The sequence below is a fragment of the Solea senegalensis genome, linkage group LG3, assembly GCF_019176455.1.
Source record: "Solea senegalensis isolate Sse05_10M linkage group LG3, IFAPA_SoseM_1, whole genome shotgun sequence".
NCBI classification, from domain to species: Eukaryota; Metazoa; Chordata; class Actinopteri; order Pleuronectiformes; family Soleidae; genus Solea; species Solea senegalensis.
This window is the reverse complement of record NC_058023.1, coordinates 28748802-28766826: the sequence shown is the minus strand read 5'-3', so window position 1 is coordinate 28766826 and position 18025 is coordinate 28748802. Positions and strand designations below refer to the sequence as shown.

Sequence of the window (18025 nt, the reverse complement as noted above, 5' to 3'; positions counted from 1 at the left end):
GATAATCCCATTGAAGTCATGAAGATTTTCTTGTTTCTATACCTGAACCTCGGGAACGTGTGACCTTGTGTAGCTCGAACATAACCGCAGGACTCCAGAAAGCCATTATATAATAATAATAACAATAAAAAAATCCCAGCTGTCACTATGGAAATGAGGCTGTTTCGTCTGATTTCACGTTGACATTTTGGAAATGTGAGGTTTACAACACAGTCAGATTATAACCAGGGAATGAAGCAAACACACCCTCAGGCTAAAACTGAGGATGGCAACAATCTTTTCAAAAAAACTGCTCTCCCTTCATATGCCTGCACTGTTTTAAATAATGCACACAATAATTCCCATAGATGCCTGACGGTTGGGTTCGCACCTTAGGATTCCCACGGACCCCCCGCTGGGTGCAGGATCGAATTCTCTCTCAGCCTCCGCTAATGTGTCTCGCCTATTCTGCTATTCTCTCAGACCTCCCCGTGTCTCCAAAGGAGGAATAAAAACCTTTGTGGGAGTGGGAACGTGGAAATTAAATTCAACCCATAATGCAAGCAAAAGAAACTTTCCGTCCCATCCTCTGAATATTAGATCACACCAGCTTACAGTGGTGAATAAATCATTAAACCTCAGCAGACCTTTATCTATTCCGGTTTCATCTTGAATAATTATCCACCGCGTATCGCAAAGGAAAAGCAATGTCGTGCAATGACAAGCATGTGCCAAACCCTTCTGAAAAGCCACTACATCAGGTGTAGCTTTTAAGCTTTATTCAAATTCTGCACAGGAGGGAGCAGATTATTTTATGGCAAATACAAACACGGGGTTGACATTTAAACCCAAACCCCACAGCTCTCATCTGAACCCAACAGGCACAGGATAATTTGAATTTCTTGCTTAATTGGCTGACACTAAGTTCAGCTCAGGAAGAGAGTTAGCGTTGATAAATACCATTATTAGCCATTTTGAGCTGGCCAAAATGTCTTAGGATCTCATTTGTGGGTGGACAGGAATTTAAAAGGGTTTGCACTGAGCTGAATTACACTTTTTTCCTGCCGGTGGTGCGACAAGATTTATAACGGGGGAGAGAAAGTCCAACAAAGATCATATGTAAAATAAATGTCTAAAACCCAAGCGTATATGTGAATTTTTCAGTTCTAAGATGCTGAGTGAACAGGAAGGTGCGATTCATCACTGTCCAGTGCAAACCATGATTCTCCAAGCAACCTATTTTTACATTTTAACCACGCACAGCTTCAGGGTGTCAGGCCATTCACCACTTTGGTCCACACTGACATTTCTCAACAACTTTTGGAGAAATTGTGATAATTTGTTGTCCATTCTTCTTAAAAGAGGATGTAGAGAAAATTAAAATGAGCCAATGTTTCATAATGACTTATCGTGGGACCGTTATATTTCACCCGTTCAACAGTTTATGAGCCCGAGACTCGACTTAGCAAGTTTAGAGCTACTTACAGGAAGTGCTAGCATGCTAACACGCTACATAAGGTCAAATATCTTGCTGATATCACAAATTTGCCGCAGCAAAGTGGATGGCTAAAAACAAAACAATAAACAAAAGAAGCTAGAATATATGTTTACATAATTATTACACATACTTCACCAGTTTAGCGTCAGCTAGTTAGCATTGTTGGTGTGAGCAGTTAGCGAGTTTATGCTGATGTTTGCGACTATAAAGCCTCTGATAACAAGGAGTATTTACTTGCTGGGTTGAAGATATTCTGCTTTTTTGTCCATTTGCCAAGACCAAGGTAGTTTATCTCAGAACCTGGAAGTTTATATTCTGTTTTCTTTTTCCCCAGCGACAGCAAAAGTTAAAGATATCGGCAGTTGTTGTTGTTGTTATTGTCAGATTGAAATTTCACGTTGGAATCAGTGTGTAAGAATGAGAGATATTTAACGGTGAACTACAGTGGCCTTCTTCACATACCAGAAAGGACTTAAACACTCTCTTTGCTATTTCCTCCTCTTTCTTCGTTGGTTTATACAACTGTTTTTTCTTTGTACTGTATGCATTGGCAGGTTTGGCGGCATATAATTACATTTTTTTTGTCAATAAACCCTTCTAAATGTTACACACTGGAGCTTTTAGTGAAAATGTGATACAGATTCAGATAATGCACATTGTTCAACAGCACCATTATCCACCCTGCATGTTATTTCACTTCACTTGCGGCATTTTTTCCCCCCTCCTAATCTCTATTTTGAGAACTTTCCAGCTCCAGTTTTGTTCAGCGACCTCGAAGCAGAGGAACGTAAAAATGAGTGTTGGAATCCAGGGCACGTGCTACCGGCTCACAGGTGGGAAAATGAGGTCTGATCACAACCGGAGACGTGGTCGGAGTGACGTTTATCTCCAACAAAAGTCCAGCATTTCAACAGAATTTTTCACATTACAGCCGAGTCAATAACCTCTCAGCGGATCTGTTCTATTTTTTTATCGGTAATGTGCAGGACACTGACACGAGCATGGCGGTTGTCACATCCACAGGAAGCGTGTTCTGGCCGGCGTGCTGAGCACTCACCGCGTGTTTAGTGGCTTCTACTCCTACATGAACCCATCTAACATCACGTAGGAATAAAAAGCCATAAGACACAACAGCAATCTCACAGGAGGGAGAGGAAAAAGGAGGAGGAGGAATGGGAAGGGAAGATAAACAGAGGAGTCCACGTTGTAGTTTCAGCCAGGAGGTTGAGGTTGTGTGAAGAGAGAGAGGGTCCCATGAGGGCAGGGAGATGGAGAGAGTGCTGTTTTTGGAAAAGAAGACAAGAGGAGAAAAAAAGGAGCTGATTTCACAGTCATGGCAGAGGCAGAGGTAACACACAGGTGACACAAACGCTAACAAATGCCTGCTCTCTGTTTGACTAACTCTCTGTTTGATTATGAGCCTCTGTGCAGCAGATGAATATGTATTGCAGGCATTGCTAGACTGAAAATCAGCTGTGTGTAAACTATATTTGATATGCTTGAAGCAAACTGCTCTGATGAACCTCAGCCAACTCCATCTGCTCCGTTTCCAGATGCACGCGTTGCCTTTTCGTCTTACGAGCAGCTGCACTCGAGTCTAAAAGCGAAACAGTGCTGTGTGTTTACTCTGATGTTACACAAACAAATACTTATCGCTTGGAACTAGACCTGCTCCTGCTAATTTCCCCTCTTCATAGTCTCTATTCGCAACTCTCCCACAGGAGCAAGCCAGTGACGCCTGCATGTAAAAGGGGTTACAGTACGAGTGAATGCACACACAAGTCAGGCACGTCCAGATAAATATGTATGACTCCACTGCGGTAGGTTTCCTGCTTTGTATGCTAATGATCTTATACAAGTTTAATAACGTAACCGCGGTGCACTGAAGGTGGTGAGGAGAAGTAGGAGGAGGAGGAGGAGGAGGGGAGTGACACTGAAAAATGGACCTACAGCACCTCACAAATCCTGTCAGGCCTTGTGAGAGGAGGCGTAAGCAGCAGCAAGGTAACAGATTACATTTAATTCTGCTAATTAGACGGGGGAAAAAAAAAAGGGCTGAATTTCCATGCACTCAGGTCCATGAGTGATAAAATAGGTCATTATGTAGATACACCGAAAGCAATGTATGAATGGGCAGATTGGTGCTGCTTGGATATTAATAATTAATATTAAAAATACAGGTATTCAGAATCAAAATACCATTTTTGGTGATATATCTTTGTCCTTCCTCGTGCGATATGATAATCGATATGCTAGGGCAAATATCGATATTTAAATTGATAAATGAAGGCCAGTTTCACTCGCTGGGCTTCGCTACTTCCCTTCACTGGGAGTTACCTGGCCGAAGTTTTGGCTTATGGGAGTTTACAGTGGGATAATGGCGGAGAAAGCTACTTTAAGAGATGCTCCATCCATGTTCTATACATAGACTTTATGCACTTTGAAAAATCCTGCACTTTAAACTTTTAATGGAGGTTTTGTTAGACAGATATGTGATTGTCTTGCAATATATTGATCATCATTGTATCGTGATATTATTGGTATCGTGTATCTTATCATACATTGTGATTCCCACCCCTAACGATTTGTTGCTAGTTTTAAAGAAAAATAAAACCAAAGTCAATGAAAGCAACAGTGTCGTTTAGTGTATTAGTTTAGTGCTGCAGTCCTAAGGTGCCTGGACTTTATTTTACAAGTTCAATGTTACTTTGTTCTACGTGTGCTCTGCTCGGCTCTAATCCCTTTACATTCTTATTCGGATAATGTTTTTTACATACATACATAAATGATAAGCTAATAAATATGAAGCATTGCTAGTATCTAAAGTACCTCAACCACATATCACTACTTAGTTTTCTAGTTTGATAGTTTGATATGAAGGATTTAGGAAAACATGTGTAATGTATGATATGTTCATGCCTGTTGTCTACACTCAAATCCTCGTTTCAAAGCAGGCGTCAGATGTTTTCAGGCTCCCGCAGCCGAAGGCCTCCTCGTCATCACTGACTCCTGAGGGATCCTGCGACAAAAACACAAAAGACAGGAGGAGGAGGATGTGAGATGTGAGTGGGCTGCTTATTACTCCAGTGTGGCTGTTTGCTGTATTTAATGATTCAATCTTGGAGCTTCATTACAGAATCAAGGGTCATTATCTTTTGTGTGATGAGAAGCTCCAACAACAAGCTCACTGTTGGAAGAAATGGTTGAGTGGCGTTCTTAGTGTCACCTGTCAGTCTAAAATAAGGTTTTTCCTTCTTCCTTCAACATTAAGGATTCAATATGTGTTTATGTGTTCTCATTGTGTACTTTCATACATCAAAAAACAAGATAATTTAGTTAAAGGGCTTGAAAAAATAGTGGAAAATTATATGGAATAAATAGCCATTACGACTCCAGCCCCCCTTGACCTTCATGTGAAGGATAAAGTGGTCGTTGAAGATATCATTTTGCCTCTGTTTGGTCTTTGTAAACAGAGATGATGTAAACAGTGCATCCCTCATATGAGAAGGACCTCTGTCAGGCAAAACTATCAGACCTGAATGTGGGAGTGTTTGTGTGCGTACAGCGGCAGTGCAGGGGCGGGGACAAGACGGGTTTATCCCATCAAACTTATTTTTTGAGCGGAAGAATTTACAGTCAAAACGTATCGCTTTAAATCATACTCCAACCTGTCTGCAGACGTCTTGCTTTCCCAGAGCAATTTTCCACTGGCTACACCTATTTTGTAAAATAAACCGACACAGGAATCAAACCGAACAATGCCGAACTGCAGATCAGTTAAAAATACTAAAAAAATCCTGAAAACATCCTTTAATCTCCAGCATTTAGGAAGGAGATTTCTAAAATCTCAATATTTAACGGAGGGGTTTGGGAACTGTATAGTGGAAAAGCGCCAACAGTTGTGTGGAGCAATAAACATAATAAGTGCTTTGTAACGACTATTAAAGGGAACGTATCCCTTTAATATACATGCTAATTAGTAGCTAGTTAATGGTGAATTTGTGCTGCCTAATATTAGGTGTTACTGTGGCGAGGCAGGCTGCAGCAAATGATACACTGTGAAATAGTTCAGGAAGTATATGCTAGATCTACAGAAAACAACCTGCAGCTTCAAACTGCCATTAACCACAAACCCAATTACGTCCCTTGTTGAGAAGCAGCAGCAGCAGCAGCAGCAGCAGCTCCCACTTGATGTCTTTATGAAAAGTTGATAGCGATGACACCTGTTCGTACACCCACTGTGGTGAAAAGTGCTGACAGCTGAGCAATAAAAGCCTTGAGGAATATGGATATTTCATATACAAACACTCTAGCTGCACATTTTACACCAACTGTTCTCATTGAGGAGAAAAAAAACATTTTAAGTTTTAATTTATGGTCAAAATAAAACGGGGGGGCCTGAAAATAGTTTGGGATAACAGTCCACACAATGAGCTGTGACATCTTCATTGAAAAATGATTGATTGGGCTGCCAGGGAGAGAGGCCGTTTGAGAGACAGATCACTCAAACAGTCAAGCTGTAAAAGCCCAGTAATATGATGAATGGTCTATTTACCCCACAGATGAGAAGAGACTTGCAATAAGATGACACGTGTGGTTTTGGACGTGTCCCGGTCACAGAACAGATAGAATTCCTTACTAATACGCCTGTGTTCCCTGTCAGACAGCAACGCTGGAAATGTATTTAATTTGTGAGTGATTTTGTGCTACGGAGAATGCGGCGCGGCTCGTTTATCACGCGGGGATTGTCTCGGAGCAGTCGGGGGAAAAATAAATAGATATATCGATTATGAAGATTAACACCTGCACAAATCCCTCTAATGCAAGTTACTACTGGCAGAAAAGTGGATATTTGTAATGAATCCAATACTTATTTACAATAATTTACAATTTACAATAACATATTTCTTCCACGTTTGAAAGTTTGAGGCACATTTTGTTGACACGTTGGACCTGTTAACGTCAATGTAGTGTGTTTTTTTTAATCATGTCTGATACCTAAATCTGCTATTATACACATTTTCTCTTGTTGTGTCCATGGCACAAATAAACTTAATTATTTAAACATTAGAACTATAGCAAAAACCATTATGAGCTTGAACTGGTTCTCCCTCACTGCAGACCCTTGTGTCTACTCTCATCGATCATGAAAGCACCATGTGATACTTCTAACATGCACCGACTGCATCAAAAGTCAGCCCCACCAATCACTTAACCAAACAATGTCTCAGAGGATCCAGAGCATGTTGATACAGCGACCCTTTTCCTTTTTTTTTTTAGCATCCATTATTAATGTGCAATAGATGTAGCAGCCACAGATCTGATAAGGGCAGGGCTCTGATGGATCTCCAGATAGGCTTTCGTAGAGGGGGGGAACAGATGCAGAGTCGCGCATCAGAGAGAGATGGGGTAGCCGTGTGATCGTTTCCACCCTGGAGCGAACAAAATAGCCCTCATATATCCCCGTAATCTGCATTAGTGCTGGAGCACCAGCCAGGAGACAGCGCAGAGGGGGATGAGTAATGGGGCTACCGCTGATTTGGCAGGTCTATATTACACCTCAAATCTGAGGCAAGCCCAACTGGCGAGAATATGAAATGAGGATGTCACAAATGAACATCACCCCCCTGGACACAGTATTTATCAGCTCATACTACACCCAGAAACATGGGTTTTGAGAGAGCTACGGGCCATTTTCAAAAAAACTCTTTTCCACTGGTTCAATAGTTGGAGGCACACTTGTCTGAAATTTAGTTATGTTTTATACGAGTATCTTCATTTTACTGACTAATAAAAAAAAAAATCATATAAGAACAATTCCTGCGTAATAGACAACATGCATGATTTGAACATGACAAGAAGTGGAACATAGACATGTTTTCTGATGTAAAAGGTCTAGTGTTTGAAATTTAGGACAAGGGTTATTGGCAGATTTGCCCCAAAGTATGTTTGTATGAGTGTGGAATCGCTTAGAATAAGTATCTTAGATGTACTTTAGGACACTGTCTTGTGGTCATGTCAGCCCAAACCAGAGAGAGCGTGTGTCTTGCAGCTTAAAGCTTAAAAAGAGCATATTTTCTAGAATGTATAGCCCACCGTAGTTCCTCTGATGTGCTCGGGAGAGGAAGGAGGAATCCTTCCTTTGTTACACTCAGCAGTCTCGCCATTGGATGTCACTAATTATTATGCTCAGGTTAGGGTGTGTTTGTGTTAAGGTGCAAACCCAACTGGGTGAAATAGGGACACATAGTGCATTTGAATAAAGGAGACGGTGAGGTCATTTTAGTGGTGAGTATACACCATGTCTGTCATCTCTTGCTTCCGTTTCTTTTCACCTTGACCTCCCGTGTGGCAGTCCAGATGTTTTATTCATGCACACGTTGGTTTGAAATAGTCACACACTCGCCCTTTAATCCACTTTTAACAGTTTTGACATACAAATATGTCATTTTAAGTATTTGATTGCGAGACATTTTGGTTTTTGACAACTAAATGCATGACTTGCACAGTGCAAGCGGGTCTTTCATACTTGGTAATACTTTGATAAAGGATGGGAACAACCTCCAGTTCCTCTTCTTGACTGGCACATCTCAGCTCATTTCCTACTTCCCTCCCAGAGCTCGGCGAGCTGCGGGGTGAGTAATGACCGAACGCTGTTTTTTTGGCGTGTTCTGTCTGTTTTTGCAACCCAGAGAATACCTTAGCCGCGAGCAGCCGTGTGACTGGCAAGAGTGCGAACAAAAGCCCCCGAGCCAGAACAACGACAACAAAAAAAAGAACTTTTCTGTCAAGCAGCCACAGTGGAGAGTGCATCCTAAAAAAATAAATAAATATATGTAGGAAATGTATAACCAACAGACTGCAAGGGCAATTAGTTGCATCCTATCTGTCTCAAACTTTTTTTTTTTTATTATTCCTACTTCGGAATTAGCACTTAACTGAAGGAACAGGAACAACAATCAGCCGTAACAGATGAGACACATGCAGTCAAGCTATTTTCAACTGCGCCGTTTTAAATTACAAGCACACATTTTTGCAAAGACAAGAACTCTAACCCACATAGCAGAAATCTTTTCATCTGCTCTCAAACACAGCTAAATCCTGAGCAGAGAGGATGGAAAAAAAAAAAAAAAGAGAGCATAACAAACTCAGTGGCTGGCATTAAACCCCTGTAATGGCTTGTAACTGGATATGCTTACTTGCTATCTGAAATTAAAGCGCAGATATTACATCCCTTGAGGCCAATCAAGTAGTTGTGTGCATATTCTTGTGGGACATTAACACGCACACGCAAACCACAGTTGTGTGTATGGCGTTGTTTATCACCCACGCGTTGTGTGTTTAATTTGCTTTCATAATTCAACGTTTCCCGCATTAATAGATTGATTCCGGTGTACATCGGCGTTTATAAACTACTGAAATGTCCCGTAAAGACAACTCACACACAGCTCAGGGAAAACGGCGCAGTGTCTACACTCTAACGCTAATGCGTTTACTTTGGTTCCACTTTGAATAGATATTTGATTATCGGCGGGGAGACAGATAGCGTGCCGCCACACGTAACAAATGGTGCAGAACTTTTACTTCTTCATCAGATAAAACCGAATCATTTAATCAGCACCGGTGCCTGCAAACATCAGCATATGGCGGCATTAAATTTACATCATGGGAGCGACGCGCGGCGTCGTTTCTCTGTTCTCTTCACAACATTTTATTGTTATTATCATTATTATTATCTGGGCAACACATCAGCAAAAATGCAAGTGCAACGGGGAAACAATGGTGTTACAGCAGATAATGAGCCCATGAGGACAAACAGACGTCAGAGCGTGTCCATTTATAACCTAATCCTCGTTGAGGCTTTGATGTTTCAAGGACCTTCATTAAAGACAACCTGCATCTGCAACAGCAAAATTCATTCTTTGTAGACGCCAACGTACAGCGGCTACAGAGGAGACCACAGCATTTTCATTATGTTGTTGCTAAAGGGCGCGCGTGTGTGAAAATCCCACTCTCTCTCTGTAACCTTTATACTTCACCTGATACGCCTCTAAGTTTCTGCTGCTGCTGGTTTTTCACTGCTAGTGTATAAAGCAGATTGCTTTTTTTTTTTTCCTCCCTCCCAAATTGATGTGTCTCAACGAGAAAATGCTCGCGGAAGCATTTTGTAAGCAAGTAGAAGATTAACTCCCTGTTCCAGTGCAATATCTGACTGACCCGCACAGTTGGAGGGTGTTTTTAATCACGTCACTACACATATAAGTTTCAGTTCATCGGGCGGTTAGCGAAGTGCCCTTTGTGGAGGACGTAGCGTCGAAGATGTCAGCTTGCAGCAGTCGTATAGGAGCAGAATAATCTGCTAATTAGACTGGATAGTGTTGCATTGTGACTGAGACTTCTAAATGACGCTTACTAAAAGGGTAAGACCTGCTATAAATATATTTAACAAGCCAGAAGAAATTATCAGTAGAACTAGTGTCATTTCACGAAAAAATAAACATAAAAAAGGTTGGTTGGTTTCACGCTTTTATAAGCCGTTAAACTGCTGATGACGCTTCATATTTCACCTGCTGTGTTTAAAAGAAAAGTTTAACATGCACAGGAAAAAGAAAACTGGCTATCACACTGGCACAATTACTACACATTGGTTTTTTTGAGTGTTGTGTTGATACAGGCGACACAAAAAAGTACAGTATAGTAACGTGAAAATTAGCTTTTGCTACTAAAGAACAAAGATATTCGTATGGCAAGCTTATCAGCTTTAATTTAAAAAATAGTTACAAATTTGAGAGGTGACGCACGTAAACAAAGAACAGAAGTACAGAAAAATAGAAAGAGCTATAGAAAACATAAGTACTGCAGCACCACATAACATAATTCACTAGTTTGAGCTCATGTTCAGCTCAGTGCTCAGAACAGAGCCTCACTTACTTCTCGCCACCTCTTTGAACAACACTGCATGGAGATGATGATGTTTATACTGGGCGACTAAATGACAAAATTATTAATAAAAATCAAAACCCTCCTCCCAAGTACGCAACAAATCACCCTTATCTACTCCGTCCTTTCTCTTCCTCCCCCATTTTCATAACTCACAGAAGGCTCTCTCTCTCTCTCCCTCTCTCTTTCTCTCTCTCGTTGAAGTCAACGTGAGAACATTTTCATGAAGGCAATAAAACGCTCATCAGCAAAGGCCTGAAATGATTTTTTAATATGACGACATTTTAATGGGGACTGAAGGAGATGGCTGGTTTGGCTGATGGCAGCGTCTCTTTATCAATGAGTGGCAGGGAAGAACTAATGGCACTAAAACAGAAGGCTGCAGACTCTCTCTGTCCCTGCATCCACGTCTCTCTCTCACACATCACATGCTTTATATTCTTTATTTGCACGACCTAAAATTAAATTTTGCAATGTTGGTAAGATATGAAACCACTGTTTCTTCCTGCAGGCTGCTTATTACTTTACAAGAGAAGCCCTATTTGACCTTTGTGGGAACACATACACACTCCAGAGTCTCCTGCCTCCATCTTTCCTCCAGCTCCCTCCCCATCCAAGCGTTGACGTCATCTGTGATTGATTGGAATTGAATCTTATGCTTAGTTACTAACGGTTTAGCTGCGCGAGAGAACCTGTCAGAGGTGAGTGCCGAGATTGAACGCCACGCCAAAAGGTTGCGTTATTGGACAGGAGAGGTTATGATGAAATTACAGATAGAGCCGCACAGGGTTCAGGATTTTAAAAATACGAGGCGAGCAGGTCCATACATGTCAGTCAAAGGAAAAATAAATATGTAAAGCTGCTTTTAATGTTTGATGTAAATCACGCGTCCTGTTCCAAAGGCGGCCAAATCCTCGGAAGCACAGCTGAGAGGTGGGTAAAGTATTGTCACAGTGGTGAAACGTGTCCACATACTGCCGCCAAGATGTGTTCCGTTGTCATGGTAATGATTGTCAAAAGTGTGTTATTTTTTTAAACGTGACTTTCACTTGAAGCCTTGAACCTAATGAGTTGTCAAGTGGGAGGGAGAAAGTCAGCGCTTTGAAGCCGTTGTAAACTTGTGATAAGCAGCAAATTAATGTCAGAATAACGTCGCTCTCAGAGATGCTCTACTCATTACAGGCGGTTACATAACAATGTGAGAAGTTCCTCTTATGTTAATTACACCCTGCGTTGCTTCATACTTCTTTAATAAAACTTCCACTCCATGATGCCAATGCAGTGAGCAGTCAGACATGGCTGACCTCGCCGCCCAAGGTCACGACAACAAGCCGTTTGAGGAAGAGAGGCTCCATCCTACCAGACGCTAAACAGAATCACTTCTATGCCCCCTTTCCTCTGTTGCCGTACAAGGTCGTCTCATGCTGGCTACGCCTATGCAATTAGCATGCAGCCTGTGGTGTGGCCTGTCTGGCGGCAAACACACAAGCATGACGCTCTGCTCTCCTAATGAGATGCCAGTCAGCGAGGGTGCCTGTGGGGCTGGTAAAGTAAAAGAGGGAAAAAAGGAAAAGAAAAAGAAAAACCCTCCTGGGGAGTCTGCACCATCTCCTGGGTGGTAGAGGAGATGACTGGGGTGCATACAGATGGCCAGGGCATGGCAGGCAGCTAATTTTACATAACACACACTATTTGACGGCTGCTTTCATCTTAATTGTGGTATTCGAGCCTGTGTAGACCCAAGAGGTTTGTAACCGCAGCCTTTATTCAAACAGAGGTTTCGCTACACAGGACAGTTGCAGAAGTTGTTTCACACTCTAGTTCCCATAACACTAAGGTTGCAGCAAAATGCAGGGTTTCATTCTGTAACTTTACAATGAGGGGTAAATTTTAAACTTGAGTTCCAAATATACAGCCTTGAAGTACATCAGACTGTCTGAGGTAACTAACTAGCACTAGCAACTACCACTTTGAATCCATCAGAAAAATAAGATGGTGACGTTGTGTAGCTTTGCTGTGAAGCCGTTGAATGCAGTCAAGCTAAGCTGCCCTCGTGAGTGGACAAGCGCAACACCAAAGCATCGGAAAAGCTGCGCGTGGAAGTAGAGTCTTGACGATCTCGCAAGACTGACACTAAAGCTGGGGACACACTACAAGATTTTTTTGCCCGATTTTACCCACGATTCACAGTTGGGGCAGGGTTTGCACCAGTCAGTGCTAGTTGGGGACAGTTGGAATGGCTAGCTGGCACAGAAATCTATTTGCGTGTGAGGGGTAACAGACCCGACCCGACCTCAGTTGAAGCCAGTCAAACATGTTTGAATTTTTTGAGCCATCTCTGGACGTGATTGAAGCCAATGTAGCATCAGAAAAACGAAGATGACAGGAAGTAATGGGAATATCAAAGTCGCTAAACCCAGTCTTTCAAAATCTGCAGAAACCTGTTGCTTATTGTGTTCTCAAAGTCTTTTCAAAATCGGTAACAACTGTGAAAGTTGTGTATTGTGTCCCTAACTTAAGACAAACAATAAATAACGTTGTCAAGTTTGTGTGCATACGGATTGGGGGGGAAATATCTTCGAGGGAATACCCTCTAAACTTTACCTTTGGAAAAAGGGATAGCCCTAGTAAGGTTTTGGGACTTTTTGGGTCCGGAAAACTGATCATTTATGACACTTTTTTTTGTGTGTGTTCTGACACACCAATAATGTAAAGCACTCTACATGTGCAAAAAGTAGAGAAGATAAAGTTTGTGGTGGGAAACTACGAGACAGAGACAAATGTTTTGAGCGTCATTGTTTGTCGTCCAGCCCAGCCTCAAGGCCCTCTTCATTCCACTGTCATCACATTGCTCGTGATTGTTGGTCAGGTTTGTGAAGCACAGTACAGTCAGGTGTGTTTGTGTCTTGGATTTATGGCTCTTGCCTAATATGACACGTAACGGACAAGAAAATTGTGTAGTCTGTCCCCGGCATGTGAGAGCCTCCCAGATAATGTAGTTATAGGTGCATGCGCTGAAGCTCTTCTGTCTAATTATTTGGCATGGAAGACAGGCATAAATACTATAATACTGTTCAGGTACTGTTGCTATGTACGAGTGCAGCACCAGTTCAGGATTCTTTGAAGTTGAAATAATAAACAACTTGATGCTGCTCAAAGTTCACCGACTGAAGCTATACATTATAAAATCTGTTTTCTCAGCAGAACATTCATCTTCACTTCTGTGAGACTGACACAAAATAGATTTTCTTCCAGCCCTGAGACTGGATGAATTAATTGCTTATTTCTATTGCATCTCACCAACGATAAGCTTTTACTTTCAAACGTATGTTTGCGATAATGTAAAGGGCGCAAGGTAATCATGACTGATCCTGTTGCAATATGTGGACGGTAGTAGTGTAGTAGTGTTGATTGTCATGGTTTTGTGATGAAGGAGTGAAGTGTGAGTGCAATTAGAGCTGAGCTGCACCAACGAAAATGTGTTTTCATGAGCTTAAATTATTCCTCGCCTATTTTGTATTCACACAAAAAAAGTATTCTAGGTATGTGATCTTCCATTAGCAGCTCACTAATCATCTTATTAGCACTTCTTTTCACAGCCAAGCTATCCGTGAATACCAGCTGCTAATTACTTTCATTTTGCAGACCAAATTTGTAAATCGACTACATGTACATTAGAGGATACTGTGCACGAAAATGTAATTATTTGCTGTGTCCTGTTACATTGTGGAAGTGTGTGACCTGTATGGTTAGAAACACATCTTTTGTTTCTTGCGTTAGGTTCAGTGCAGCGCTTTTAACATTATTCATCGTGCCTTTTCACCACACAGTGAACTAGAGAAAATGTTAATGCACCCCGTGGTGATAAAATATTCATCCACTACCGGTTAAGTTAGCTTTTTTTCCCAGTATTAATAGTTCTTACGTACAGCATGCACTGTTCCTCAGCTCGGCATGAGGCATACAAATCACAAAGCACATTTTCATACAGTGAGGAAGTCATTATAATGCTGCTCTAGTCTCCACTGCTGCCTACAGCAAGGGAAATCTTTGGGTTTGCGTGTGTATGTCTGTGGCAAAAAAAAAATGCACTCAACAGCTGCAATAAGGAGCTATTTAACCAGAATATTATCATTAGTGTGCCTCTCTGTGAAAAACTAAAAAGGAAAATCGGAAGTTTATCAAGGCAAATAGAAAAGGTTTTGTTCCTGCCTTGGATCTGGGTCTGATCCTCTGAGGCACTGTGTACACACACTCTGCAATGTTTTGACCCAAATTGCTTCTTCTTGCAAAGGGAAGTGATGTAACTAGGTCTTTGAAGAGATCTGAAGTACATGTTTTACCTTGTTGCATGAATTGGGCGCTTGACTGTGTTATGATCTGATAAAGAAAACAACAGATTTTTGCTAATTGCCAACACCTTCCATTTTGTTGTTGGGTGACATGACAGCACTTTCTTCCCGTCTTTGGTAGAAAAGGACAAGCACATTGTATACAACTGATCATACACATCCTAAAACAGCCCTGTGGATTAAAGGCGTGAAACGGCGACATGCCTCACAAAACCTCGATGGCGGCTAATGGCCCCGAGTTTGTAATGGCATCCGTATAGCACCGCTTGACGAGCTGCCAAAGGGGGTGTACTGTTATTGTGGAGCCAATCACCCACTAAGTATTTGCTGGCTCCTATTTCCTTCCTGCTAATGTGCGAGCCTCCCCAATGCCGCAGCTAAATCGACTCTTTACGCCTGACTCGTCACCCTGCAGTGACGCACAGAGAATCCCAAAGATGCATCGTTGGAGGCAGCCTAATGTCTCTGTTGCCATGGATACATCACGGCCAGGGATGTGGCTGGGCGGGTCAGGACGCCTTTACTGCATCCCTAAATCATGGCAAGCGATGTTGGCCGATGATTAGGATGATGAAGCTGACGTGACCTTTGCAAGGGTGTTGTTAGTCGGCGATTGCTCATTTTTAATGTGTGTTTGGATCTGCTGTGTCACATGGCGCGTGGGAAGAGGGACTCCGTGGACCCCAGAAGAAACAGAGGAGGAATTTATTTTCACTTCCGTAAAAGTGAAAAAATGCACTGGTGTTCACTCAGCGTGGATGTCACGTCTTAATCCGAACACTTAATGACAAAAGGAGGTGTAACTTCCTCTAAATGTTCTTATACCGTAACGTAAATACCATAAAACAGCTACAATTAATGTAATCATGCTTTTTTCAAACGAGGTATATCTCACGGGAGAGGGATTGTTTGTAGCGACGTTTCAGCCAGGTAGCCGTGTCAAGCTTCAAAGTCTACCTATAGGCATGGTAAACAGAAAGGTGTCCTGCCGATAAGAGCAGCAAAAGGCAAAGCTATGAAATTGAGAGGCAAATAAACTCAAAGAGATGCGAGTTCCCAAGAGGTCTGTGTGGGAATGAGTAATACGCGGAAGCAAGTCGACGGGCTACAAAGCCCAGACATACTTTGCCCCCCGTTATCGTCCAGCACAGATGTGCCTCAGCCTTCTCTGCAGTGTTCCCGTTCGCCACATCCATCACAGAAGTGCACCTTGGGAGATGGAGAGAATGGTGCAAGAGCCAAACCCACCATCTGCCGTCGTTTAGAAATAAATGACAGGCCCAACCCTAGTGGGAGCTCGTCTCATTCCACTGCCAGCACTGGTGCGGTGACGGGTCCGCCCAACCTTCCCTTCTCCCTGAAATCGATGTGTGAGACCCCTGCCAGTCACGCTAGAGTGTGCCTCGGAGAGAGACTTGGAGTGGATTTGGTCGGTGAAGCACAGTCCTTTACTCAGGGGAGCAGGCAGGTGGAACAGCGTGCTGAAACCAGCTGTCTCCCTCCTGATTAAAGCAGCCAACATGGAGAGTCGGAGAACTCGGACTTAAGGTGGATCAGCTCCACTTTATTTGAGGTTTATTGATGATCCACGGATAAAGATATTATCAAGCCGGGAGTGCCTGCAGGAAATGCTTGCGTCCCAACATATGAATTACTAACATATCAAAACACATGTAATGTGCATTAACAAAACTGTGCAAATTAGCCATTTTCCCAAGGTGGAAATTAAGGAAAATGAAGTAGCAAACTGGACCAAATGGACAAACCAGCTACCGTGTGAGTGATAAATGAAGCCACAGGAATCATTAAACTAACACACAGACATAACCATCATCAGGGTGAGAAACTACAGCCCAACTATAATTTGCCTAAAACAAAAAAAACACACACAGCCGTTTCCCTCACTGTCATTAATCTCTTGCAGGATGATTTCCTGCACTTTTTCTTTGCCAACTGCAAGAACAGGCAAAGTACTACTTCACCGAGTTCTCGTACGTGACACCTAATATAAGTTTTGCCCCAGAAGTGAGATGGGAGGCAGACTTTATTAATTTCATGGATTTGGAAATGAGCCGTGGTGATAAGGCTATCACTCTCTTATCTGGGGATGGCGGGGGCGTAATTAAGCCGATAGCCAGCGATGATGAGGAAGTGGCGTGAAAAAAAAAAGCCTTGGGGATATGAGGGCGGATTCTTCAGGGCTCGTTTACCAGCAAGATGATTAGATTGGCATTTAATTGCCACCTTTTCTATTTTTAGGGTGGGAGGTTTTCTTATAAAGCTCCCTCCCCCGCTTTTTCAATTCTTCTTTTTTTTGTGTGTGTGTGTGGTCAAGGTCAGTTTAAAGAATGTTCGATTGTGAGATGCGCCGACTTTAGGGCAAAATGGTATGTGGTGGGTTAGACTGTGGAGGTGGAACGTGGATATGTGGGAGATTGGGGTCAAGAGTGGGTGGATTGCAGCATAAGACAGAATGTTTGTTGCAAATGGCCAAGTTTCATCTCGCGCACCTCAAACTCTGATAATAGTTTCGCGGCAACAAACTCCAATCAACTTGTTATTGATTTCTGGCCTCACTGTCTCACTGCACCAACAATCCAACCTCAAAGTCTGGATCCTGTGAATCCTATTTCATGTCTGATTATGACCAGGTCAACTGTACAAAAGCTGCTCCTAATATAAAATGGCTGTGTTCTCACTCTCTCTCTCTGCAGTCTAAAGTTTAAAACATAAGTCACTCCAATCAGAATCTGAATTCCTGACAAGGTAAATTGAGAGCGAGGCAGAGGAGCTGCCGGGAGGCAATGAAGATATTTTCCACTGGACAGGTGTCAAGAAGAAACATTGTGGTTTAAATGTTAAACCACAAGTCAATATCAGCCTCCAGTGATTAAAATAAATCTCTCTCATTGAAAAGACCTAAATCCACAAAGTTTTTTTTTTTTCCATCCGTCTCAATACTCTGTGTTTTCCCTGACCTTTAGATGTTTCCATGCTGACAGTGGTGTGTTGGGTCAGTTCTCATTTTTGTTGGTGGTTTGATTTCACTTATAAAGTAACTGCTAACACAGTGCACATATTTATATTTCATTTATATTACTCTAAACCACTTGTCTATACTTTGTATATCACAGTGCACTTTTCTGTCTTTGCAAAATGACAATAAAGTTGAATCTAATCTGATCTAATCTAATTACATTTATGACAGGTTAAAAGTAACCCTACAACTGCAACCTAAATCCAACTGTTGCTGCAT

The 18025-nt window shown here is 42.1% G+C and overlaps 1 long non-coding RNA gene across 1 annotated transcript in view; it reads right to left on the bottom strand.

The window, feature by feature from the left end:
• Positions 1-1755: 1755 nt before the first annotated feature.
• The window catches only part of LOC122765969, a 48842-nt gene continuing 32572 nt past the window's right edge, over positions 1756-18025 (bottom strand). The window contains exon 3 of the long non-coding RNA XR_006360029.1: positions 1756-4496. This is a non-coding gene — a long non-coding RNA (uncharacterized LOC122765969). The remainder of the gene's footprint in view (positions 4497-18025) is intronic.